Here is a 26,657-nt window from a genome sequence, read left to right on the forward strand (position 1 = left end):
AGCCGGTCTAGCTGGCCTAGCAGGAATCTTAGGGATCCAAGGGTCTTCCCAAACTGGCATCTGGTAACCCAAATGTACCATATGTCTGATCCCCAATGTCAATAGAAGCCTTGCTGCCATCAGGCTCGTCCAGACGTAAGAAGATGGTTCAGATTATGTTGCTCGCAAAGGCCATAGACGATGATACCTCCCGCTGAGAAATTTCGCAAGAAGAGAATTTATGTAGTGTATCAATTTCCACAGTTATTTTACCTATAAAACTAGATTAAATTCATGAATTAATTTGAATCCAATACCCGCTTCATCATTTGGATTAAAATTTTATCTCACCTTGCCTAGTGCATTCCTCGTTTAGGTGGATTTGTGCTCCACCAGAAGCGTGCAATCTCACTTGCTAATTTTTCATAGATTTCCACGAGAAGCAGAAAGATTGACATAACATAAGTTGGTAGCACTAAAGCTATAGCCTTAATAAGAATTCCCTTTCCACCATTTGTCAGACACCAAGCCGACCATCCACTGATTTTATAGCTCACATTGCACAATCTGATAGGTTGAAATTGGCCATGTCAGTAGGTTTATCTTTTTCGGAATGAGACAAATGTTTGTATTATTCATTCTCTGCACAATGATATCTTTGAATAAAATTTTGTTAACCATACGAGTCAAATCTCCCTTCATCATTTCTCAAGATTTCTAGTAAAATAGGGCGATCATGTCATCTTGTCCAGGAGCTTTTTCTGGATGCATAACAAAAGTGCAAGCTTTACCTTTCATTTCGTAACCGGAGCTATTAGGCATTGGTTTGTTTCATCTGTGATCATCAAAGAGATATTTCCCGAGGCTTAATCTATCTCTCTTGGTGTTGACGTATCAAAAATATTTCAGAAATAACTAGTAGCAATGGCTACCAATCCTCTTCATGTTCTACCATATTCCCTAAATTGTCCATCAACCGAGTAATTCGATTCCTTGCCTGCCTTTGCTTTGTCAGATTGTGCAAGAATTTTGAATTTATATCCCCTTCTCTTGGCCATAGAATCCGGATTTTTTGTATCCGGAATATTTCCTCCGCCTTAAGAGCTTCAAAAAGTTCTTTTAAAGCTGGTGAGAGCTCTTCTGTTGTCATATTATCATCCGTATACATAGGGTCAACTTTTTTCTTTCAGCTTCCCCACTTTTTTTTCTGAGTTTAAATTATTTTATCTTCTCCTTTGACTTAGAGCTTTTTGGCATCGCACAATATAGGAAATGATATTTGCATCCGTTGGTAGATCAGAAGTTCAATCCATCTTAAATTACTTGTTGTATTTCCTCACTATCCAACCATCTTTTGTCAAATTTAAACTTCTTCTTACTCTAAAAGGTTTCAAAAGGATATTTGCAAGAACTGGACGATGATCCGAGCCCCACAAGCGAAAGTAGCTAACTGATGAATGAAGAAACTTTTCATGCCAATTTTCATTTCCTAATGCACGGTCGTGACAATATCTTACAGTTGATTGTCCTCTTTTACCGACCCATGACATCAAATTGCCAAAACATGGAAATTCTAGCATTCCACAATCGGCTATCATTTGTTTGAATGGTAGGAAAGAGCTGACAGATCGTCTTCTACCACCTTCTTTTTCATTATGACCTATTATTTTAAAGTCACCAATCATGAACAAAGACCCATCTTTTATTGTGGAGAAAAGCGTAAGGCATTTCCATACAAAATCTATATGCACTACGATAGAGTCACCATAAAAGAATGTCATATAGACTTTTATTCCATAAATGATTGCAGAAACATCAATCATTCGGTTATTTAAATATAAAACATCGACTTGAAAATCATCCAAACAAAGCTAAACCTCCGCTTTGGCCAAGTGACTCAATAGTACACAACTTATCAAAACCTAAATCAGCATGAATGTCTTGCAACATTAGCTTTCTATTCTTCATGTTAGAAAGGAACAAGATTCTTGGGAGATGCTTCTCACACATCTTTGTGAGGCGTCAAACTGTGAGGTCGTTCATGTCGCTGGACAGTTCCAACTGAGTGTCTTCATAGAGAATCCACTAAACCCTTCCTTTGTTGCTTTGATCTGTTCTTCTGGTTTCTCCTATTCATCCCATTAGATGAACCCCCTGTTGATGTTACCGTTGCATTTACATGGAGCCGAGGTGAAGCAGGACGGAGTAGCTCTTGTTGTTGGTGTGAATATTTAGTAGGAAACAAGGCTCAAGAAACATTTCTAGGCTTTGAGGCTGACTCTGTTAACGCTTTATCTGCATTATGTTGATCAAAAATCACAATGGTGGTAGATACCTCAGCATTTGGCTCATGCATCTCCATGTGCATTATTATCTTCCTCTTCCATTGGGTGATAAGTTTGTAACTCATCCCCTAAGAGCTCATCATCTTCCATTGCCATAAAATCATTACCATTTGCATCTGCCATTGTGTCATCAAATAGATGATCATCCTCAACCAACGCCACAATAACAAGTGCACCACTTGGTGCCTCATGTGTCTGCCTACTCCCAAAGATGCCATGGACACGAAACGTAACATTGGCATATGCTCCTAAAGAGTTATGATGTACATCGTCCATGTTTCCTACTATGATGGGTCGTTGATTGCCATCAGTAAGAGAAGGTGTTCATGTTGCTACTGATGATGAAAGCGCTTGAATGTCAAGTATTTTTAAAGCCTTTTTGTTTCTCAAGCCAAATTGGAGCTGACTTATGATCAGGCTGCTTTCCCATCAGAGACTTGCTATTGTAGTGTTGATTTCTATCATTACCACAAAAAGTTTAATGGTTAAAACGAGTCGGCTTGCTCTCCATTTCTGGCTTAAAGCTGCGTTGAGAGTGTGAAGTTCTCATCACTTGAGAGTTCCTATGGTAACGATTCTCATGCCTATGATAATCCAATTGAGGATGATCATTATGACACTTTTCCGAATGAAAGAGCTTGTCACCATCTTTCTGAATCCTAATCTTATTCGAGGATGAAACTCCCACTGATCTTGGTACATCTCTGATTGAAGGCTAAATCCTCTGCATAGCATCGGACAGTTGCATACGCGAGAAAACAATATCTTTAGATGACTCAGCGTTAAGATTAGAAACTTTCTTCTCACAATGTACTACTTAATTAGTGATTAAGCCACAATATAAGTATTGTTTAAAAAGCATATATTTCATACTTTATTTCACCATCTTTAGACTTTTTATTCCTGGAAAAATGTAAAGGTTTACTGATGTCAATATCAACCCATATCTTTCCCACAGTGGCATCAAATTCATGAACGAGACCCAACTTATCTACAACACTGTTAAGATTACCATCAGTCCCAAGGTGTGCAGGAACATCTAGTAGCTCCAGAATGAAATTGTCCAAGGATAATCTTCATCTGCCACAAGTTCCCAACAAACCAAAACGAATGGAAAGGACTCAATTTATGAACTTCATGTAGGTCATCTTCGTTGTAAAAAAATAAAATAAATAATCTCCCATTTCTTAAATCAGTTGCAGTGATACGCTCATGCATCTTCCAATAATTTGGTATAAACTCGATCAGTTTGACAACGTTCTGTTTAAATGGGACTCTTAAATTTTCTCATGATCAGTCTGATCAGCCAAAAGGATTGGCGCGTCGTCATCGTCTTCATAGCAAATACCTTTTCCTTTTCTATCTGTCATATCGAGGCAATTGCTATCCAAATATGTGATGTTTACTTGAACAAGGATTCACTTAACCAGTGAAATTCTAACGAGAAAATTCCACTGTTGGAATGAAAAAATACTCTCGAGTGGTGTAGAACATACGATGGTACGCCACAAGATGGACAGAAAGATAGTGAACCGATGAGTTTCAGGATCCACTCTGAATCGGAAAGAAACAAAAACAAAGGACCGAAGGACCGAAGGACCGAAGGATTGTCTAATGATCACTCACCGATGAGTGAAAAGGTCAAAGTAGGATCAAAAATTCAAAGGAACTTGTTGATTCCAGGAGCTGCATCGCCATCTAGTCACTAGAGAGAAGCTAGGGTTTTAATTTAGGATGGACCAAAGGTAGGTGATTGATGAGTTTATTTATGTATCAATATTGAAATTATCGTTGAGTTTTTTTTTAATTAAGTATGTGATTTTTTAATTATTTATACACAGCAACCTTAGATGTTTTATTTAAATCACATCTGTTTACATATTATATATTTATTTAAAGAAATATATATTACAAAGAAATATATATTTACATTTTAAATAAAAAGATACTAAAATATATCATTAAAATGCAATCTTAGAAAAATACTTAAGAACAACTTTTTACATATCTTATTTTGGAAATATTTAAATAATGTGTTAGTCTAGGGTATATATTTAATAATAATTAAGTTAGTTTTAGGTGAAATCAGAGAAAGTTAAATAAATGTAATGGTCCAATTATGCATTTCTAAGTAGATTTTTAATGTTTTTGTTTTAATAGTATAGATTTGTAGAATAAAAAAATATTAAGAAATATAATGACATTATTTTAGAGAAATTCCAGTTTTGACTTCATCACGTATTAGAACTCTAAAATATTTTATTTAAAAATAAAGTTTATAATAGAAAATGAAGTTGTGTTAGAGATGCATTTAGGCTTAGATTGGTATGACAGATGATAAAACAAAATAAAATTATGCTTTAAAAGCAGTATGTTAAATTAATTGTAATGTAATTATCTGATTGGTAATAATAACTTAAAAACTAATTAAAAACAAAGAAAACAAAGAAATCACGTAAAAAAATTTCTAACCATTATAAAACTCATACGAAAACAAAGTTAGCTAAAATAATTATCAAGATGTACCTGAAGTCGAAGGCACGTGTTATGAAGATGTTTACATGACAGGAATCCGTGACTCCATTACAGAAAGTATTTGGGATTCTAGATAATTATTTTAGCTAACCTTTTTGGTATGACTTTTATAGTGGTTGGAAAAATGTTTACGTGATAATTTGTTCTCTTTTTTTCCATTAGTTCGTTTAGTTATTATTATGTATTTTTAGTATCTTAAATGCTACAGCTTTACCATTCATATAATTGCATTATAATTAATATAGCATATTGATTTGGGTGCATATTGTTACTGCTTTATCAACTGTCATACCAATCAATACCTTAATATGATTTTTTGGTTTGTGGACTCAATCTATTGTCTAATATTAGTGTGCTTGATATGTATTAATTGCAGTCTTATATTTGGATACTATCTGAATGTACAACTCTTCGATGTTTAGTTGTCAACCGAGGTTGTGATATTTCGAAAGATTGGAGAAATTTATATAAACTCAATGGCTGGAAACATAAATGGTGTGATTTCTATATTCTTACTCTTTGTAAATTAGCTTTTTCACTTTTTTTTTGTAACACTTTAGCTTTTTCACTTCATTAACTGGTTTATAGGTTCTTTAGACAAACATGGACCAAATTTATTTCCCTCAAATTGAAGAGATTTCGTGCTAAAGCTATAATGGCGTTTCAGTATTTCATGAGGATGTAGAAGATTAATACTAAGAATATCTTGGCCAAACTAATGAAGATCGTTAGTTTCATCATATAGCTCTTGTTTAATTAATTTTTTCCAAACGTTAGTCGGAAGGATCATGAATCTGAATGTCGAAAGGGTTCAATCATTCATCTTCCTGATGCCAAATATATGAAAGATGAAAGATTGAGTGGTTGAGTGGTTGGATGTCATGCAATTATGAAAATTTGGTTTAATTGACAATGGAAGAAGGATATTCAAAGAGTTTACACTGAAATTACTTAGGGTTTTATGTTTGTTTTTATAACAATGGGTTGATACTTCTCCTTCACTTCAGTCCTTTTTATTTTTTCCTAGTCCTCTTTCTTATCTTCACTCCGTAGTTCTTTGCCATGTTTAGAAGTCAATGCTATTTTAATGAAAACTAGATTTTGACCCGCGCTTGAAAATGCAGGTTTTTTGGATTATAAAAAAGTTTTATATGAGTTAATGTTTTGATATTGTTATACATTATTATTTCAGATTTTATCTGTATATTTTATCTAACTTTTTTATACGATTTTACAGTTTGTCGGACCTGAAAAATTAAATCCGAAACCAACCAGAAAATACAGGTGCAGGTCGGGTCTGAATCCTGGACAAAGTACCTATTCAATATATTTTTGGACCGCGAATCTCTGTTCCATTTTGGGTCCTATCCGAGACACGACCGGGTACCCAAAGTACCTGGAATGATTTGTGTATATTAGGCATATTTGGTATTTCATATATATTTTCGGCATTACAGATATTTTTAAGTTTATAGTTCGGGTTTTTTGGTTATAGTTTGGGGTTATGGATAAATTTCAATTTTATAAAAATATATTTGGGGTTGGTAAAATTTTGGGTGTTTTGGGTTCTCCGGATTAGGTTTACGGGTAAAATTTTGGATCTTTTGAGTATATGAATATTTTCAAGTATTTGTTTGGATTTCGGGTATTTTTGTGTTTCAAGTCTTTTTTGTGTTTTGGGTACATGTGCAGTCCGGGTCTGAGTCTTGGGCAAAGTACCTATTCAATATCTTTTTGGACCGCTAATCTCTGTTCCAGTTTGGGTCCTATCTGAGACTCGATCGGGTACTCAAAGTACCTTGAATGATTTGTGTATATTAGGTATGTTTGGTATTTCTTATATGTTTTCGGCATTACAGATATTTTTTAGTTTCTGGTTTGGGTTTTTCGGTTATAGTTTGGGGTTATGGGTAAAATTTCAATTTTAGAAAAATATATTTTGGGTTGGTAAAATTTTGGGTGTTTTGGGTTCTCCGGATCAGGTTTACGGGTAAAATTTTAGATCTTTTGAGTATATGAATATTTTTCAGGTAATTGTTTGGATTTCGGGTATTTGTTTGGATTTCGGGTATTTTTGTATTTCAAGTCTTTTTTTGTGTTTTGGGTACTCCATGTTTTTTTTTGGATTCTAATACCCAAACCAATCCAAACCTGTTATGTATTCAAAATCAAATTTATTTTACAGATATTTGAATTATGAGTTCGAACCAATCCAGAACCAAAAAGAACCGACCCCAACTTAAACTATAGATTTTAAAATATTTAGTTATGTCAAACGTTTAGGATCCGAAGAACCCATACCCGCATATCCAAACATGAACCCTATGTTTCGAAACATTTTATCTCCTTTGATATAATGTAGAAATATTAAAGGATGTTGGTATAATTAAACTAACATATGAAACATCTGATATATTTTCAATCTAATTTTCAAAAGTCAAGAGTTTAAATTAAATGTTTTAAAAGTCAAGATATCTGATGACAAAAAAAAAAGTCAAGATATCTTGTACATTCGTGTGATTGAAATAATGTGGGTTGCTAAAATATAAATAGATAACAATTGTCGTTATAATAATTTTTGGAAATCGTGGTTATTTATTAAAATGTAATAAGTTTTAAGTTGTTGCTATAATAAAGGCATGTTACGATGTTTGGTTTTATATTATAGGTTGAACTAAAAATGAAAGGGTCCAAGCAACTTTGATAGGTAGATTTTTGGGTTTTTTGCAAGATTGACTTAAAACTCAAAGTCAAACCTAAAACTAACTCATGATTTTCTTAGATTTTTCTTTTGTCCTATTCACCCCATAAGTTCATGATATTCACGAAAATGCCATCAAATTTTTTTTATTTTTTTTTTCGAAAATGACATTTTTACTCTCTCACCCTCATCATCTTCAAGTAATTACAAGATTGCCATTGTCATCTGTATCTCAACCACCATGAACAACCAATTTGAAGCTCTTAATGCACCTAAAATCGATTTACACTCTCTCTTTCTCACTTGTTATGAACTAAAAACAACATCTCTTTCACCTTGCCTTCATATTCATCCAAAAAACTCAAGCTTTTGATTCAAATTTTTTTATGGTTTATAGAGCCATTCAAGCATACTCTTCTTGGTGGGTTACTTTCGTTTGAGATTCTGGGTGGTTGGAGAAGACTATGTGTGTTAAGGAAGTCATCTCACTAGTTTAAGGTATGAAATTGAAATTTTTTCCAGATCTGTTCGTGTAGAAGACTTACCCGTAAGTAGTCTGGCTGTAGAAGACTTACGGGTAAGTCTTATGGTCAAACGGACGACTTACTTTTAAGTCGTCATCTTTGTTTGTTAAAAAAATCTAGAGAATACTCTAGACGACTTACTGGTAAGTCGTCTACGATAAATGGGTTAGTTTTGCATTTGACCGAATTGTGTCAAATATTTGACTTTTCCTGGACGACTTACCAGTAAGTCATCTCCAGGAAAACAAAATTTTCAATATTTTATTAAATCTGGACGACTTATCTGTAAGTCGTCTCAGGTTACTTTTGCAATTGGAAAATAAAACTTAAATATTTAACTTTTCCCAGACGACTTACGCGGAAGTCGTCAAGTAAGACGAATTACTTGAAAGTCGTCCAAGTCGTCCAGGATAAGCAAAGTCGTCCAGATTTATTTCCTAGATTATGGTCAAACCTTGCTTATCTCAGACGACTTTCTTGTACGTCGTCTGCCTGGACGACTTTCAAGTAAGTCGTCTGGGTAAAGTTAAATATATAAGTTTCTTTTTCGAATTGCAAACTAACCAGAGAAAACTTACAAATAAGTTGTCTAGTTTTAATAAAATATTGAAATTTTTGTTTTCCCTGAGACGACTTACTGGTAAGTCGTCCAGGAAAAGTCAAATATCTGACACAATTCAGTCAAATGCAAAACTAACCCATTTATCCTAGATGACTTACTGGTACGTCGTCTGGGTTTTTTTATTTTAACAAACAAAGCTGGATGACTTACTTGTAAGTCGTCCTATTTAAAATTCAATTGCAAAAATGACCTATTTGGACGACTTACTGGTAAGTCTTCCAGACGACATACTGGTATGTCGTCTGCGTCAATATTTAGTAAACTTTCATTTTCTCTATGTTTACTAATGTGTTTTATTTTGAATTTTTATAGATGATGCGTCAGTTACATGCAGTGTATGGAGAATGGTTGTTGAATGATGGCCGTTGGGATTTTGTGGTTGATAATGTCAAAGGAGCGAGAATCATTTTTTTGGGGGAAGGTTCGACACATGCTGAACTTCTTGCAATGGCTCAAGAAGATTATAACCTGGACATAAGCACAGAATCTGTGGAGATAACCTACTCATTACCAGCAGAAATGATGCAGGCTCTAGACACCCCTCCTATTCATGTTACAAGTGATAGACAAGTTCGAAACTTGCTCGAGATAACCAAAACGCATGGAGTACGGCTTTGTGTATCAAGCCGTAGCAAGGTGGAAACGGTTTCAGAGTTCAGGGAAGAAGATGATGAAGCTGATGAATGTTTTGAAGATGATGATGATGATTCGGTTGAAGATGAAAATCACGATGGGGAGGAGGACGATGGGGAGGAGGATGCTGGTATCTCTATTGTTTCTGAAGCGGACGAGAATGGTGAGGATTACAGTGTTTATGGAAAGGTTGTAGATGAGGATGAGGAAGATGATGATATGTGTTTTGAAGATATCGAAAAGATCGAAGGAGGAAGATCGAATAGTAACAGTATCTATGTCAACCAGAGTTTTATTAGTAAGGATGCATGATATCTTGCATATTTGCATTGTTTTATCCATTCATTCATAAACATTTTCATCATAGAGATTAGGATTTAGACATGTTTAGGTTGCATTTTGCATACATGAGTCTCTATTAGGTACTGGAGTGCCACATGGAGTTCTTGGGGACATTTGGATGCATTTGGAGCTCAAAGGAGGTGAAATAGGTGATCATTAAACGAGCAGAGCATGGGAGCGACCTCCCGGAGCGACATCACGAAGTCGCTGTGTCCCACCTCTCAGAGCGACCTTCCTAAAGCGACGCCATGAAGTCGCTCGCGTTCTCATTACTCCGAACCGTCTTAGATGACCCTGGATCGACCTCTCAGAGCGACCTACCAAGGTCGCTCCCGATCCAGAGCGACCCGTTGGAGCGACACACCAAAGTCGCTCCTGATCCAGAGCGACCCGTTGGAGCGACACACCAAAGTCGCTCGCGACCTCTCACCCGGAGACACCAAAAATCGGCCTTGGAGCGACTTCCCGGAGCGACACCTGCAAGTCGCTCCGCGTTACTTTGCTGCCGAAAATCATGATTTCCCGAGGACCTTTTTGCAATTTATTTTGGACGTTTTGCACTTGGAAAAACCTATGTTTTAAACACCTTTTGTAGCCACCAGGCAGATTATCTTTGATCTATTGAGAAATACACAAAAATTCTCTTGAGAAGTTCATCTCTTGGATTTTGATTGTTATGTTATTGTGTTCTTGTTGATTTCTTATCTATTTCTCTGCATGATTAATCTGAAATCCAATATGGGTTTAAGAGGAATCATGGAGATTAGTGAGTAATCACCTTTTGAATTCATGGGTTAGGGAGATTAAGGGTGATTAGGTTAGTTCTAGGATGTTTTAGTGTAGATCATTCTTGTTCCTTGCTAGTAGAGTATTCTAATGCATCTTCTGAGTTGGCCACTCAAAAGTTGATCAATAGGCATTTCCCACCCGAAAGGTGTTTGATGAAATGCCTGAGACAACTCTCCTAGGCTTTTAGTATACTTTGCCAAAGACATTTGTTGTTAAAGATGCTAAGATAGCTAATAGACTTGTTAGTAATGATTGCTTTCATATTATTCAACCAAAGACATTTGATGTTTGAGATATGTTAGCAAATGAGCATTCATCTAGACATAGAGCTTGCTTAGAATTGTGTCTAGGCTTAAGGTTGATAGTTTGATTGATCATTTGCCATCCTTAGTTCGATACTTGATCACCCAAGGTCTAATCCCTATGCCCATGAGTTCTCTTTTCCCTTAGTCAAGAAAGTATCATTCTGTTATTGCTTTCTAGTTTTAGTCATAGCTTAAAACCCATCTAAATCATTGGTTGCACTTAGATTAAGTGAGTACTTGCATTCTCAGTGCTTTGATATCCCTCAGAACTGGTTCGACAATCACTATACTACAACATTTGTCTTAGGAGCCTTGAAAACTCCTAACATCAAATTGGCGCCGTTGCCAAATTCTGAGTAGATTTGAACATTGAGATTTAGTCACTTGCTGAGACTAAGTCATTTTTATTTTCTTTTGTTACTGATTCTTCTTCTTCACCTACCTTTAACTTTCAGGTGTATGAACTTGAGGAGCAGGGGTCCATCAAACCTAGTTCCAATAGTAGCAGACATCAGAGCTTTAGAGAGGGAGTGTGTTCGAGCTAGAAGAGAAGAAGAACAACAAGCCCACTTGCAGCGATTGGATATTGATATGGCAGATCCACCGCAAGGGGCAGAACACCAACCGCGGGCAGCTCGACCCATTGGTACTTATGACCGGCCCAACATTCATGGTCATAGACTAGGAATCCGAGCACCGGCTGTGGCAGCCAACAACTTTGAGGTCAAGTCAGGACTCCTCAACGTGATCGAGAACAACAAGTATCATGGCTTGGCTCTAGAGGACCCATTTGATCACTTGGACAGGTTCGACAGCTACTGTGGGTTGTCAAAAACCAATGGTGTGTCCGAGGATGCCTTAAAGCTGAAGTTATTCCCTTTCTCTTTGGGGGATAAGGCACGTCAGTGGGAGAAGTCTCTACCCAGCGACTCTATCACCACTTGGGATGACTGCAAGAGAGCATTCTTGGAGAAATTCTTCTCATCCTCAAGAACTGCTAAGCTGAGAAATGAGATCTCCAGTTTCCAACAGAAGAACTTGGAAGGATTCAGTGAAGCCTGGGAGAGATTCAAGGGCTACCAAGCTCAATGCCCACACCATGGTTTCTCTAAGGAGAGCTTGCTGAGCACATTCTACCGTGGTGCTCTTCCTAAGTACAGGGCCAGACTGGATACAGCTAGCAATGGGTTCTTCTTGGGGAGAACTGAGGAAGATGCAGAGGAGCTGGTTGACAACATGGTAAAGAGTGATGCAGTCTACAGTGGAGACCACGACAGAAGCAGTCGAACAGATGATAAGCAGACGAGGAAGGAGTTGAAAGCTCTACAGGATAAGATAGACATCCTCCTTGCTGATAAAGCCACACAAGAGCAGCTGCACTTTGTTGGTAACCCAAGCAGGACGATCCACCTGTTGTCCATGAGGTTGAGGGTTTGGAAGGTCAGGAAGAGCTGTGTTTCATCAACAACAATGGTAGCTGGTACAAAAAAGAGCCCAACTTTCAGTACAACAACTACCAACAGAAATCCTATCCCAACAACCAACAGAGTGGTTATCCGCCTCGAAACAACCAGCAAGGCAGCTATCAACCTCAGCAAAACCCCTCATCTGGTTCCTCTGCTCCTCAAGAGAGCAGCACTGACACCCTGCTGAAACAAATCTTGGAGTCTCAGACTAGAAGTGAGAAGCATGTTGGTTATGAGTTGAAGAACCTTCATTCCAAGATTGATGGGAGCTACAATGAGCTCAACAACAAGTTCTCACATCTTGCTTCTACAGTCAAGAATTTAGAGAATCAGTTTGCTTCCATGAACACTCACCAGACTCGCCAGCAAGGATCTCTACCTGGAAAATCTGACCAAAACCCAAGGAGGCCAAAGCTATCACCCTTAGGAGTGGTAAGCAGTTACCTCCTACAACCCTCACCAAGGATGCTGAGAAACTAGGTGAGGAGGTGGCCATCAACTTAGATGATGAAGTGGTGATTGTTGATGAGAAAATCAATGATGAAATCTTGGAGAAGATTGTGGAAGCCAAGGGTAAAGGAAAGGTTGGGGAAGAGAAGAAAACAGTGAAAGATGGTGAAGTTCTTGCTCCAGCAAGTGAGAATTCTTTTGTTCCTCCTCCCTATGAACCCAAACTACCATTCCCTGGTAGATTCAAGAGGCAGCTGCTAGAGAAGTACAAGGCTTTGTTTGACAAGCAAATGAGTGAAGCTCAGGTTGCAATGCCCATCATCGATGCTTTCATGTTGATTCCTCAATACAACAAGTTCCTGAAAGATGTTGTAGCTGCAAAGAAAAAGGAAATGGAAAGCATGATGATTCTTACCCATGAGTGCAGTGCCATCATCCAAAGGCTTGATGTTCCAGAGAAGTTAGAGGATCCAGGATGCTTCACACTACCTTGTGCTCTTGGACCTATGGTATTTGAGAAATGTCTCTGCGATTTGGGAGCTAGTGTCAGCGTGATGCCTTTGTCTGTTGCAAAGAAGCTTGGATTCACTCAGTACAAGAAGTGTAAACTCTCTCTGGTGTTAGCTGATCGTTCAGTGAAGTACCCTGTGGGCATCTTAGAGGACCTACCTGTGAAGATTGGAAAATATGAGATACCTACAGATTTTGTGGTGCTTGAGATGGGTGAGGAGGCTCAAGACCCATTGATTCTTGGAAGGCCATTCTTAGCTACAGCAGGAGCAATTGTTAAGGTGAAAGAGGGCACGATTGATCTCCATTTGGGTAAAGGGCATGTTCTCCACTTTGACATCAAGGAGAAAATGAAGAAACCAACTGTGTTCGGGCAAGCCTTCTACATTGAAGAGATGGGCACTCTTACTGATGAGCACCTTGAAGAGTTACCACCTGAGGACGACGAGGAGGGGGCATCTCCCTCTACTCATTCTCCATAGAAGGTAACCCACTACTTTCCCTTGTATATACCATTTCATTTTTGCATATTAGCTTTCTCTTTTGGGTATCTCTCTCTCCTTGACAACACAGAGACTGTGTCATTTAAGTTTGGGGGAGGTACCAAGTATTTGATCATGTTTGCTTTGATGTTGTTTCATTGAGTCATGCATTGCATACCTATTTGCATATATAAAAAAAAAAAAAAAAAAATCATTTAGTTTGCATCATTTGCATTTCTAGGAGAGTCTAGAGCATATAGGTTGCATTCACTTGTATTGGGAGCAATGATTTTAAACGCCTTGTAAAGAACACTACGTTGCACCTGAATAGCTTTTGCACCTCTCAAAAAGACTTGTATGTTTCGAGCCTTGAAAACTCTTCCTGAAACTTGTTGATTGCTGAAACTCAGTCTTTGAAGCCAACTACAACCTTATTTGAACTGAACGAACTTAATGCTTCTTGCTCATGGTCCCTTGTGTACTGAGTCATGGCTATACACACTTGAGTTGTCACATCCTTTATGCCAATCTTATTTTGACAAACTCTAGTGGTAGACCACTCCCAAAACCCTTCCCTCCTTTTAAGCTTTCATTGTTTGATGAGTGAGGCCTTCTCCGGAAAGTCTTACATGTGCATAATGTTGAGAGTATCGGGAACGACAATGCTTGATCTTCATTCTTGCTAGATTGGGCACTCTATTGTCTAGCTATAGGTGGGGGGTGAGTGTTGTGATTATGATTTGGGAGCAATGAAAAAGGAAAAGAAATGACTCTTTGTGTTTAAGTGAATTGTCTTATTGGGATAAGTAGAAAAACCTCTAGCTCAAGTTATGAAAAGTCTTGGCCCCCATCTAAAAAAAAAAAAAAAAAAAAAATTAAAAAAAAAAAAAAAAAGGGCTAGCAAAGTTGTTAGGAGCTAAGAAATGTTTTGAGGTTGTGAAAAATCCCTTGTAGATTTCAAAGAGAAAGAGTTGATGTTCTTAGGATCTTTTGGTGAGAGATGTGAGTTGGTTTTGACATTGGGAATGATTGTGTGATTTGTATGTTTGGGAAAAGGGTAGAACAATGGAGATTGAGCATTGTATGCATGAGTTGGTCCCTTTCTTAGATATATTATGTGCAATGTCAAGGCTACTTGTTTCGAGAGTAAACCACCTTAAAGATCATATATCTTGAACCTCTTGACTCACTTGAATAAAAGCCTTCCCCTACCCAACCAAATGATTTGGACCAATTGACCATTTGCAAGAATCCACCTGATGTTTTGTGCTTAATGAATGTGAGAGTTGGTTGATTTGAATGTGTGGATGTTTGATGATGAATGTAAGGGCAAAAAGAGTTGAGATAGGTCTAGAGAAGCTAGAGTGTAATAAGAGAGTGTGCTCATGTTGGATTAGATGTTGAATTGAGTGCTAGTTGTGTTTCTTTTGGCTAAGAGCTCCCATCTTCAAACCTCTCTCCCTATGAGTTCTAGAAAGTTCACTTGTGGACAAGTAAAAGAACAAGTTTGGGGGAGTTGATATCTTGCATATTTGCATTGTTTTCTCCATTCATTCATAAACATTTTCATCATAGAGATTAGGATTTAGACATGTTTAGGTTGCATTTTGCATACATGTGTCTCTATTAGGTACTGGAGTGCCACATGGAGTTCTTGGGGACATTTGGATGCATTTGGAGCTCAAAGGAGGTGAAATAGGTGATCATTAAACGAGCAGAGCATGGGAGCGACCTCCCGGAGCGACATCACGAAGTCGCTGTGTCCCACCTCTCAGAGCGACCTTCCTAAAGCGACGCCATGAAGTCGCTCGCGTTCTCGTTACTCCGAACCGTCTTAGATGACCCTGGAGCGACCTCTTAGAGCGACCTACCAAGGTCGCTCCCGATCCAGAGCGACCCATTGGAGCGACACACCAAAGTCGCTCCCGATCCAGAGCGACCCATTGGAGCGACACACCAAAGTCGCTCGCGACCTCTCACCCGGAGACACCAAAAATCGGCCTTGAAGCGACTTCCCGGAGCGACACCTGCAAGTCGCTCCGCATTACTTTGCTGCCGAAAATCATGATTTCCCGAGGACCTTTTTGCAATTTATTTTGGACGTTTTGCACTTGGAAAAACCTATGTTTTAAACACCTTTTGTAGCCACCAGGCAGATTATCTTTGATCTATTGAGAAATACACAAAAACTCTCTTGAGAAGTTCATCTCTTGGATTTTGATTGTTATGTTCTTGTGTTCTTGTTGATTTCTTATCTATTTCTCTACATGATTAATCTGAAATCCAATATGGGTTTAAGAGGAATCATGGAGATTAGTGAGTAATCACCTTTTGAATTCATGGGTTAGGGAGATTAAGGGTGATTAGGTTAGTTCTAGGATGTTTTAGTGTAGATCATTCTTGTTCCTTGCTAGTAGAGTATTTCTAATGCATCTTCTGAGTTGGCCACTCAAAAGTTGATCAATAGGCATTTTCCACCCGAAAGGTGTTTGATGAAATGCCTGAGACAACTCTCCTAGGCTTTTAGTATACTTTGCCGAAGACATTTGTTTTTAAAGATGCTAAGATAGCTAATAGACTTGTTAGTAATGATTGCTTTCATATTATTCAACCAAAGACATTTGATGTTTGAGATATGTTAGCAAATGAGCATTCATCTAGACATAGAGCTTGCTTAGAATTGTGTCTAGGCTTAAGGTTGATAGTTTGATTGATCATTTGTCATCCTTAGTTCGATACTTGATCACCCAAGGTCTAATCCCTATGCCCATGAGTTCTCTTTTCCCTTAGTCAAGAAAGTATCATTCTGTTATTGCTTTCTAGTTTTAGTCATAGTTTAAAACCCATCTAAATCATTGGTTGCACTTAGATTAAGTGAGTACTTGCATTCTCAGTGCTTTGATATCCCTCAGAACTGGTTCGACAATCACTATACTACAACATTTGTCTTAGGAGCCTTGAAAACTCCTAACATCAATACACTGCTTTTAGAGCTGCGGTTGACAGCAGTGAGGTTTAAGTTCTCCTTCAGAATATACAAGTCAACGAAAACTCTCCTTGTCACAACATGTCCGGTTAGTGGTTGTCAATGGAAGGTCAGAGCGAGTGTGAAACATGGGACAAACACGTTTTGGATAACAAAGTATGTGAAAAAACATACATGCTCAGCGGGAGACCGACTCGCTCAGCGGAGACACTGTACTCCGAAGTATGTTGGTAGGGTTTTCATTGATCGTGTTGGAATCATTGATGGGTTGAATCTGCAGCATATCACTGATGCAATGAAGAACATGTTTGGCATGACGCTTGATTACACCACTTCATACAGAGCACTTTTATATGCACAAACATTGGTGAGAGGATCAGCAGAAGATGGGTATTCGCGTCTGCCATCATATCTCGAGCAAATCTCCTTAGCAAATCCCGATTCTATCACGGCTATAGAACTTGATTCTATCAATAGATTTAAGTATCTATTTCTCTCTTTTGGAGCTTCTATCAAAGGTTTTAAGTATCAGAGAAGGGTCATTGTGGTGGATGAGACTCACCTAAGTGGGAAATATGGAGGTGTTATGTTAGTTGCAGCCGCACAAAATGGGAATTTTCAGATATTTCCATTGGCTTTTGGGATCGTAGATGCTGAAGATGAACCTTCTTGGGAATGGTTTTTCACAAAATTGGCTAGTTGTGTATCTGATGAGCAGCCTCTGGTGATAGTCTCTGACCGGCACGCGGCCATTAAAAGTGCGTGTGATAAGGTGTTTCCTTGGGCAACCCGAGGAATATGTTATTATCACCTTCAAGATAACATTGTCAAAAAGTATAAAGGGAAACATCTCTTGTACTTGGTGAAAGGTGCTGCTTATGCTCATACGGTTTCAGATTTTGACCGGTACATGGCTGAGATACCACTACAAGAAAACAGCAAGGATTCTGAGGGAAAAAATCGTCGGAATTTCGTCGGAATATCGTTATTCCGACGACATACCGATGAAACAAGTCCTCGGAAATAATTCCTCGGAATTTCTTCTTTCCTCGGAAATCCCTCGGAATTTTCTGACGGAATTCCGAGGAAACAAATTTCCGAGGAAATTCCGAGGATTACTAGTTTGTCGGAAATTTCCTCGAAATATACCGAGGGAGAACTTCGTCGGGATATTTCCTCGGAAGTTCATCGATCGATGCGTTTTTGGACATATATACATCGATCAATCGGAATATACCGAGGGACATGTTCCTCGGAATATTCCGAGGAAACGGTTCCTCGGTATATTCCGAGGAAAGGTGTCCCTCGGTATATTCCGGACGTTTTTTTATAAACAGATCGATCGATGGATTTATGTCCAAAAACGCATCGATCGATCGAGTAAAAAATATAATTAATTTCCTCGGAATGTAAAAAATATTAATTTTTTAAAAAAAATTATATTTTTGAAATTTAAATTCGAAAATATAAAATTAAAATTAAAATTGAAATCATATTAATTAATATTCAAAGTTTCACAAATAAAAATAAAACATTCCGAGTTTTTGGAAAAAAAAAAACTACGGGTCTGGCACGTCCGGGAACACCTCGTTCGGGTACATCCTCTGCATCATCTCCATCATTTGCTGGTTCAGCCTCCTCTGTGCCTCATAGCCCGCCTGTTGAGCCGCCATCTGGGTCTCCAACAAAGATATGCGATCATCCTTGTCCTTCAACTGAGCCGTAAGTACTTCTGGATCAACAAAGGGCGGTGGTGCAGAAGAAGGAGGAACCGACCGGGTGCGACGACCCAAACCGACCAAACGTCCCTTCTTCTTTGGAACCGACTGAATAGAAAATAGCCAAATTTACAAATTTAAACCAAGAAATAAATGAATTGAACTTTAAAAAAAAAGAACTTACGGATTCAACGATTTCGTTGATTCGAAATCGGGACAAGTTGGTCGAAGCCGTCGAAGCGTCATCCTCGGTTTGAAGCTGAGACACTTCGTCTACCACCTGAGTTTGGACCAGGTCGACCACGTCCCTCACAAGACCGTCATCAATCTGGCCGGTCTTCTTGTTGGTATACGCCCTCCTCATTAGGGCGAGATCATCAACCGGCTCGCCATCATTTTCTTCCGCCTTGAAAAAAAACATAAATTAAAGAAACATTAGAAATTAGAAGAAATGCACAATAAATTAAAATTCTGAAACTCAAATAATTGAAGAAAAAGCGGTTGAACTTACCATGCGATCTCCCAGAGTGGCAATAGATTGAGCACCCAAGTTATGCTTGTAGATGCCCTTCCCTTTACGGTCGCTCCTGCGGTTGGTGGAGTTGGTGGAAGAAGTTTCTTTTGTCTCTTCCTTATCCCAATGCGCACACAACTCCTTCCAGACCGTGTCGTTCATCGACTTTGGGACCTTTTAATAAAAAAAAAAGAAAATAGTTTAATAAATTAAAAAATAGTTTAATAAATTAAAAAAATTGTTTAATAAATTAAATCGAACCTTATTGATTTCCCACTTTTTCTTCCACTCGTGTATCTGCTTCCCATAGTTGTCCATAACTTTATGGACAAAGTAGTGATAGATAAAGAGCGTCTCATCGGAATTCCATTTGAACTCTTGCTGGAAAAAAAACACAATTAGTAGAAAATTTATATTAAAGATTAAAAATATAAGTAAAAAATTAGAATACTTACCGCAAACTGACGAAACCACAGAACCTGCTTGTCGGTAGGGAAGTGAGTGAAAGTCGGATGTCCCCTGTCGAGGGCCGAGTACATCATACGGTTGATCCATGCGCTGATACCGTTCCCGGATCGGTTGAACCTAATAAAAAGAACAAACGGTTAATAATGAATCCAAATTTAAAGAAAAAAATGTTTAATTACCATGTTTGACCCCGTCCATGTGGATACAGAGTGAGATACGGAAGATGGTCACGACCGGGCTGTTGAACCAACTCCGCAACACTCATCACTCCCGGAGGACCCGGAGGAACAGGAGCGGATGCAGCAGCGGGAGCGAGAGGAGCAGGAGCGGGTGCAGCAGAGGGAGATGTATGGTTGGAGCTGTGGGGCGAAGGGGAATCCTGAAAATGGCTGGAATCCCGAGACTGGCTCCCCGTACCACCACGACCACGACGCTGTCGAGGCCGGGTCTGATCATCATGAGACCTGTAAATTAAAAAAATATATTTAATAAATACAGAAATATATAAATTAATTTTTTTTTTTTAAAAAATCCCAAATAATTTAATCACAAAAAAAGATTTATATATATTAAAAATATTTAATAAATATATAAAAATAGTTCTAATAAACAAAAAATAGTTTTAATAAATAAAAAATAGTTTAATAATTACAAAAAATAGTTTTAATAATATATATATATATTAAAAATATTTTTAAATCCCAAATAATAGTTTTTAATCACAAAAAAAGTTTTATAGATATTTAAAATGTTTTGTAAAATCCAAAAAATCGAATTTATATACAAAAAAGATTTTGTAAAATCCAAAAAATCAAATTTATATAGAAAAATCATTTTGTAAAATACAAAAATCGATTTTATATACAAAAATCGATTTTATAAATACAAAAAAAAATAAAAAAATTATAAAAAAAATTCTAAATCAATTCAACAAAACAAATTATTCAACCAAATCACAATTCTAAACCTATTATACAACCAAATCACAATCCTAACCAATCACCCTAACAAAAATCTATCAAAACTACACAAAAATCTAACAAATAGAACCTAAGAGAGTGGGATAGGGTCCTTACATGATTTGTGTAAGAGAAGGGGGAGATCGCCGGAGATATCGTCGGATTTCAGGGGAAATCGCCGGAGAGAAGAGAGGAGTCGCGCAGAGGAAGAAGAGAGAAATGGGGAAGAAGAAGGGGCTCGTGGTTATAAAACCTAGGGTCCGATGGACATTATCCGTTGGAATTCCGTCGGAATTCTAATTTTAATTTTCGCGAAATATTTTCCCGGTAAAATGAAAATATTCCGAGGAAATACCGAGGAACTAGTGTTTGGGGTTTCAAAACATCAATTTTTTTTGCCGTATTTCATTTCTTATACAATTGTAATGCATACCATTGATGATTCTTTGTATAGATGAGCATAAACCATGAAATAACAAATTTCAAAAATAATTGAAAGTATTCCCTTTACCGTTCATTAAAAGGTATAAGTGTTTCTCTTATGTTGTGGGATTTCGTTCATACAATCGGAAAAGTGTTAATTATACGGTAAGGAACAAATTTTTGACTTCATAATGAACGTAAGACACTTAATAAGGGTTATATAGGTGTTATTCAAACCGCAAAACGTTGTTTTCGGTTTAAAAACCCTATTTCCTCGGAATTTCCTCGGATTATTCCGAGGGAATTCCGAGGAAACCCTCTTCTTCCTCGGAATTCCGTCGCAATATTCCGAGGAAATTCCGAGGAACTAGTGTTTGGGGTTTCAATACGTCAATTTTTGTTTTATAACGGATCGATCGATGTATATATATCCAAAAACGCATCCATCGATCACTAAGACGGACCAAAGCGTAACAATGTGATCGATCGATTAGACTATACCATCGATCGATCGAGAATCTCAAGCTTTCCTCGGAATGTCCTCGGAAAATCTCGTAGTTTTTTTATAAACGGATCGATCGATGTATATATATTCAAAAACGCATCGATCGATCACTAAGATGGACCAAAGCGTAACAATGTGATCGATCGATTGGATTATCCCATCGATCGATCGAGAATCTCAAACGTTCCTCGGAATGTCCTTGGAAAATCGTGTAAGTTTTTTTATCAACGGATCGATCGATGGATATATATCCGAAAACGCATCGATCGATCACTAAGATGGACCAAAGCGTAAGAATGTGAATTTCTTATTTCCGTGTTGATTCCTTGATCAAATATGCATGAAACAGATGTTTAAACATGGAATAGAACACAATTGTCTGTGATCAACGAGTTTGGAACAGGATTTGAGATGATTTAGGGATTGAAATTTTTTTTCAATTTGGTTTTTTTTATCACAACTCGATTTCGCCTTTCATTTTGATGTTGCTTTGAGTTCTTAATTGATTATAACCATGTTGGGCAATGATTCTATTTTGTAGAGAATGAAGCGCACGAAAACATCAGCAAAGAAGAACACACAAGAAGAGGGTTCGTCTCAGCGAGAGAAGCAAAGGCCAAAGAAGTGGGATAAGTCTGATACCACCCACTACAGCAACATGAAGAAGGTAGCCGTTCCGGCTACACAACTAGCATGTCCTGATACGATGACAATATTGGAAATCAAATCAGACATTGAAGGGCTGTTCCAGAACATGGGTCTAGGCCAACTATGCAACCTCAACGAACCCACTTATCCGGAGTTGGTACGCCAGTTCATAGCATCCGCATACGTCAGCCGTCCCGATGATAGCCATTAGGAAGGTTTTCTGGCATTCGTAGTGCAGAAAGTATACTTTGAGGTATCTTTCACAGACCTCTGCGGACTATTTGGATTGAGTGCAGGGGAGAGGACATCTGGTCTTTATTGGACTTCAGAGCTGTTGAACTTCTGGGAAACGATTGGCACAGGGGTTTATAGATCTTCTCAGGCAAAGGAGTCACTTATCCGGAGCCCAGTACTGAGATATGCCACACGCCTCATTGGCTCATTGCTATACGGGACAACCACAGCCGCATCAGTCACGCAATGGGAGTTGTGCCTCCTGTACCAAGGTGTGAGGCATTTGCTACCGGCATTTGGAAACTCTACATTCCCACCTGCTACTGCCTTCAACATGGGAGCGGTGCTGGCCGCAAACTTAGCAGGATACAAGGGGAAAGTAACCAAATCCAAGAGCAATGCATGTGGATTTGGTGCAGTGATTACTCGGATCCTTACACATGTGGGTGTAGACTGCGAGAACCAGCAGGTAGCACTGGACAGATCGAACAACATTGCTTGGAACTACCTGGATGTCATTTCTCTAGTAAGTAAGGAGTTCATAGCTGGTCCCCACTCGAGGATCGATCGGGATGGTCCTTACGTCTACGTATTCCAGGACCGAGCGAAGAAAACACTCTACTGCCACCTGCCTCAGATCGGCCTGACTGCTCTACTTTCAGAGGCTGCAGTTGAGTTCCTACCCCCTGCTACCGCACTAGTAGACAAGCCATCCTTCTTCACGCCAAAATATCAGACCAAAGGCAAGGCCGTGGTTGATGAAGAAGGAGAAGATGAGGCTGCACAAGCCATTCCAGATGATTCACAACCCCATCAGCTACTCCCATCAGACTCCAGCCAGTACAAGCTGCAAGAGCTTCCACCGAACGCCACTTCGCGCCAGCAACAACATTGGAGAGATCAGAGCATAAAGACAAACAACGACATGCTACACAAGATCTGGGCTGCCATTTCACGTATCAGGCCGTGTCGTTGCCAAAAGGATGATGTAGTTCATCGGGACAACTCTCCATCCAGCTCTGGTTCGGGTTCGAGTGGTACACACAGGGTAAGAAAGAGGTCCAAGAGACCCAACGATGCAGGAACATCTGGAGCAGGAGACGAGGAGTAGGAGCTATCACCGGCCAGTATTGCCATTTGATTTCCGACCGCGCTATTTTATTTTCTTTTCTATTCTAACGTTTTATGGTCTTATTTTCTGTTAATTTTGAACTTAGTTTTTTTTTTTTTTTTCTTAATTATGAGTTCGTATTTCTTTTACATGGTTTCTTCGTTTTATTTGGTTGTGTTTTGAGTATTTTTTAATTCGTATTCAGCTTTGCCTTGCTAGATAAACCAAATAACTAATATCCGAGGAAAGAGGTTATATCAAGTGTTCCTCGGAATTTCCTCGGTATTTCTTAAAAAAAAAAAAAAAAATCAATGGTAGTCTGTTTCCGAGTCATCATCACCAGATGAATCTGAATCTGGATCTTGGTGAAACTCTCCAATCACTGGTTCATCCTCTACGTGAACGACGGCTTCCTCTCCAAAGTCGGTTAAATCGACTACAAGGCCAACTCCAGCTAAATCTTCTGCTGCACTTAAGTTGCCGGATGTGCTTGGTTGTAGTGGGTCTTCCAGCTCAGAACTTCCCTGAACTCGGCCTCTCGGGTTGAGTCTTGTAACAGTAACCCATGGATCATCTCTGTTCCTTACCCGGGGGTACTTGATATAACAAACCTGTAACATTTAGAAAAATTATAAATTAATACACATGATGATGAATCATTCTGAATAATTAACATTTAATTACCTGATCGGCCTGAGAAGCAAGAATGAAAGGATCATAATATTGCAGCTTTCGCCTCGAATTTACTGATGTAACACCAAATGCATCTGTTCTCACACCTCGATCTGGAGTGTTGTCGTGCCAATCACAATAGAAAACAGTACAGCGCAATCCAACCATGCCCAAATACTTGATTTCCAAAATCTCATGTATGTGTCCGTAGTATACATCATCTCCTGATGCAGAACAAACGCCAGCATCATAAGTCGTACTCGAACGTCTCCTCTTCTGAGTTGTGAATGCATATCCTCGAGTACAAAATCTCGGATATGACTTCACAACAAAGTTTGGTCCAACGACCATCTCACGTATCCAATCGTCAAATGTTTCACCTCTGGCCAAACCAGCAGACACCTATTAATAGCACATATATATATGTTATATCAATAAATGTGAATTAGTATAAATATGTGATAAAATATATTTTAATTTGTTTAAAGCACTCACATAAGTAAACATCCATCCAGTAAATTCTCTCTGCTTCATTTCTTCTAGTTCGTCCTCTGTGGCGTATCTATACTCGAACCGCTTTTCTGCCATGAAAATCCTGTATATGATGACAATAATGTAATTAATTAAGATTTAAATTTCAACTTGTTAAAATAAAAATTTGTAAGCTCATTTATTTACCTCTCATATTGAAGAACGTCTTCGCAGTTGGTGAGCAAATATGTTTGCAAATGACTGCGCTCCTGCTCAGTAAGTCGACGGTCCTTTGGTTTTCCGCTAAGTCGTCCAACGTCTGTGAAAATGTCTGGAACCGTAACATGATATGTTGCCCGTTCGCCTCTATCATCATGCCGAGCAGGTCTTCTGTTTTTGGTCTGAACTTCTGCTGGAAAGTAGTACTCGGCAAAGTTTGAAGTTTCTTCATTGATCATCTGTGCGACTATAGAACCTTCCACCCTACTTAAATTTTTCACCATCTTCTTCAAATGGAACATATACCGCTCATACAGATACATCCATCTATACTGCACAGGACCACCAAGTTCCAATTCTCTTGCCAGGTGAATAACAAGATGCTCCATAACATCAAAAAATGAGGGAGGAAATATCTTCTCAAGGTTGCACTGAATCACGGCTATGTTAGTCTTCAAATTTTCAATACCTTCAAGAGTCACTGATCTCGTGCATAAATCGCGGAAGAAACCACTTATCCCTGCAATTGCTTCATGAACATTTCGTGGTAATAGTTCCTTGAAGGCGAACGGAAGGAGGCGCTGCATCATTACATGGCAATCGTGGCTTTTCAAGCCAGTAAACTTTCCTTCCTTTCTGTCGATACAGTTACGCAAATTTGATGCGTAACCGTCTGGAAATTCCACATCGTTTGAAATCCAATCAAAGAACGCATCTTTTCCCTCTGCATCAAGTCGGTATATGGGAAAAGGAGCCCTACCATTCTCATCAACATGAAGTTCTGAACGAGCACATATATCGACTAAATCCAGTCTTGACTTCAAATTATCCTTTGTTTTACCTTGAACATTAAGGATCGTGTTCATGAGATTGTCAAAAAAGTTCTTCTCAATATGCATGACATCTAAATTATGCCTTAGCAGATGATCCTCCCAGTATGGCAGATCCCAGAAAATATTTTTTTTGTGCCAGTTATGTAGTTCTCCAACAGCATCTACCGGAAAACGCTCATGTCCACCGACGTCTGGCGTCCTTTCTGCACCAAAATCTCTTAGTTGTATCTTCAAATCTTTCCCACAAATTTCCGGAGGTGGACTGTCAAACACCCTCTTGTTCTTCGTAAACAAATTCCTACTCCTACGATATGGATGATCAGGTGGTAGGAATCTCCTGTGACAGTCAAACCAACACGTTTTCCTTCCGTGTTTTAGTTGGAAAGCATCAGTGTTATCTTGACAATATGGACATGATAGCCTTCCATGCGTTGTCCATCCAGACAACATACCATATGCTGGAAAATCACTTATTGTCCACATTAGTACTGCCCGCATTTGAAAGTTTTCTTTACACGAAACATCGTATGTTTCAGCACCTTGAGCCCATAGTTGTTGCAACTCATATATTAGTGGCTGAAGAAACACATCAAGTGATCTCTTAGGATGCTCTGGTCCGGGAACGAGAATCGAGAGAAACAAAAACTCTCGTCGCAAGCACAAGTTTGGGGGTAGGTTGTATGGTGTAAGAATGACGGGCCATAGAGAATACTGTCTTCCACTCTTGCCAAACGGACTGAAACCATCAGTACATAATCCAAGGTAGACATTTCTTCTCTCATACGCAAAGTCGGGATACTTTGATTGGAAATGCTTCCACGCTTTTGCATCTGAAGGATGTCTGATCTCACCATCTGTTGAGTGCTCCGCATGCCATCTCATTGGTTGCGCTGTGCGTTCAGACAGATACAACCTCTGCAACCTTTCCGTCAAAGGTAAATACCACATCCTTTTATATGGCACTGGAACTCTTCCACTCGTATCTTTATAACGAGGCTTTCCACAAAATTTGCATGTAACCCGCTGTTCATCCGCCCTCCAATAAATCATGCAGTTGTCGCTGCATACATCTATTACCTGATACGATAAACCAAGACCAGCTACGAGTTTCTGAACCTCGTAGTATGAACCAGGAGCTACATTATCCTCGGGTAGAATACCTTTTACAAAATCAGCAATCGCATCCACACAGTCTTCAGCCAAATTATAATCT

At 38.6% G+C, this 26,657-nt stretch overlaps 1 non-coding gene across 1 annotated transcript; it reads right to left on the minus strand.

Annotated features, from left to right (window-relative positions):
• Positions 1–11,774: 11,774 nt before the first annotated feature.
• On the minus strand, positions 11,775–11,881 carry LOC125590799. Its single transcript, XR_007326801.1, has one exon. It is a non-coding gene; the product is annotated as a small nucleolar RNA R71 (small nucleolar RNA).
• Positions 11,882–26,657: the final 14,776 nt, after the last annotated feature.

This window comes from Brassica napus, chromosome C7, assembly GCF_020379485.1.
Source record: "Brassica napus cultivar Da-Ae chromosome C7, Da-Ae, whole genome shotgun sequence".
NCBI lineage: Eukaryota > Viridiplantae > Streptophyta > Magnoliopsida > Brassicales > Brassicaceae > Brassica > Brassica napus.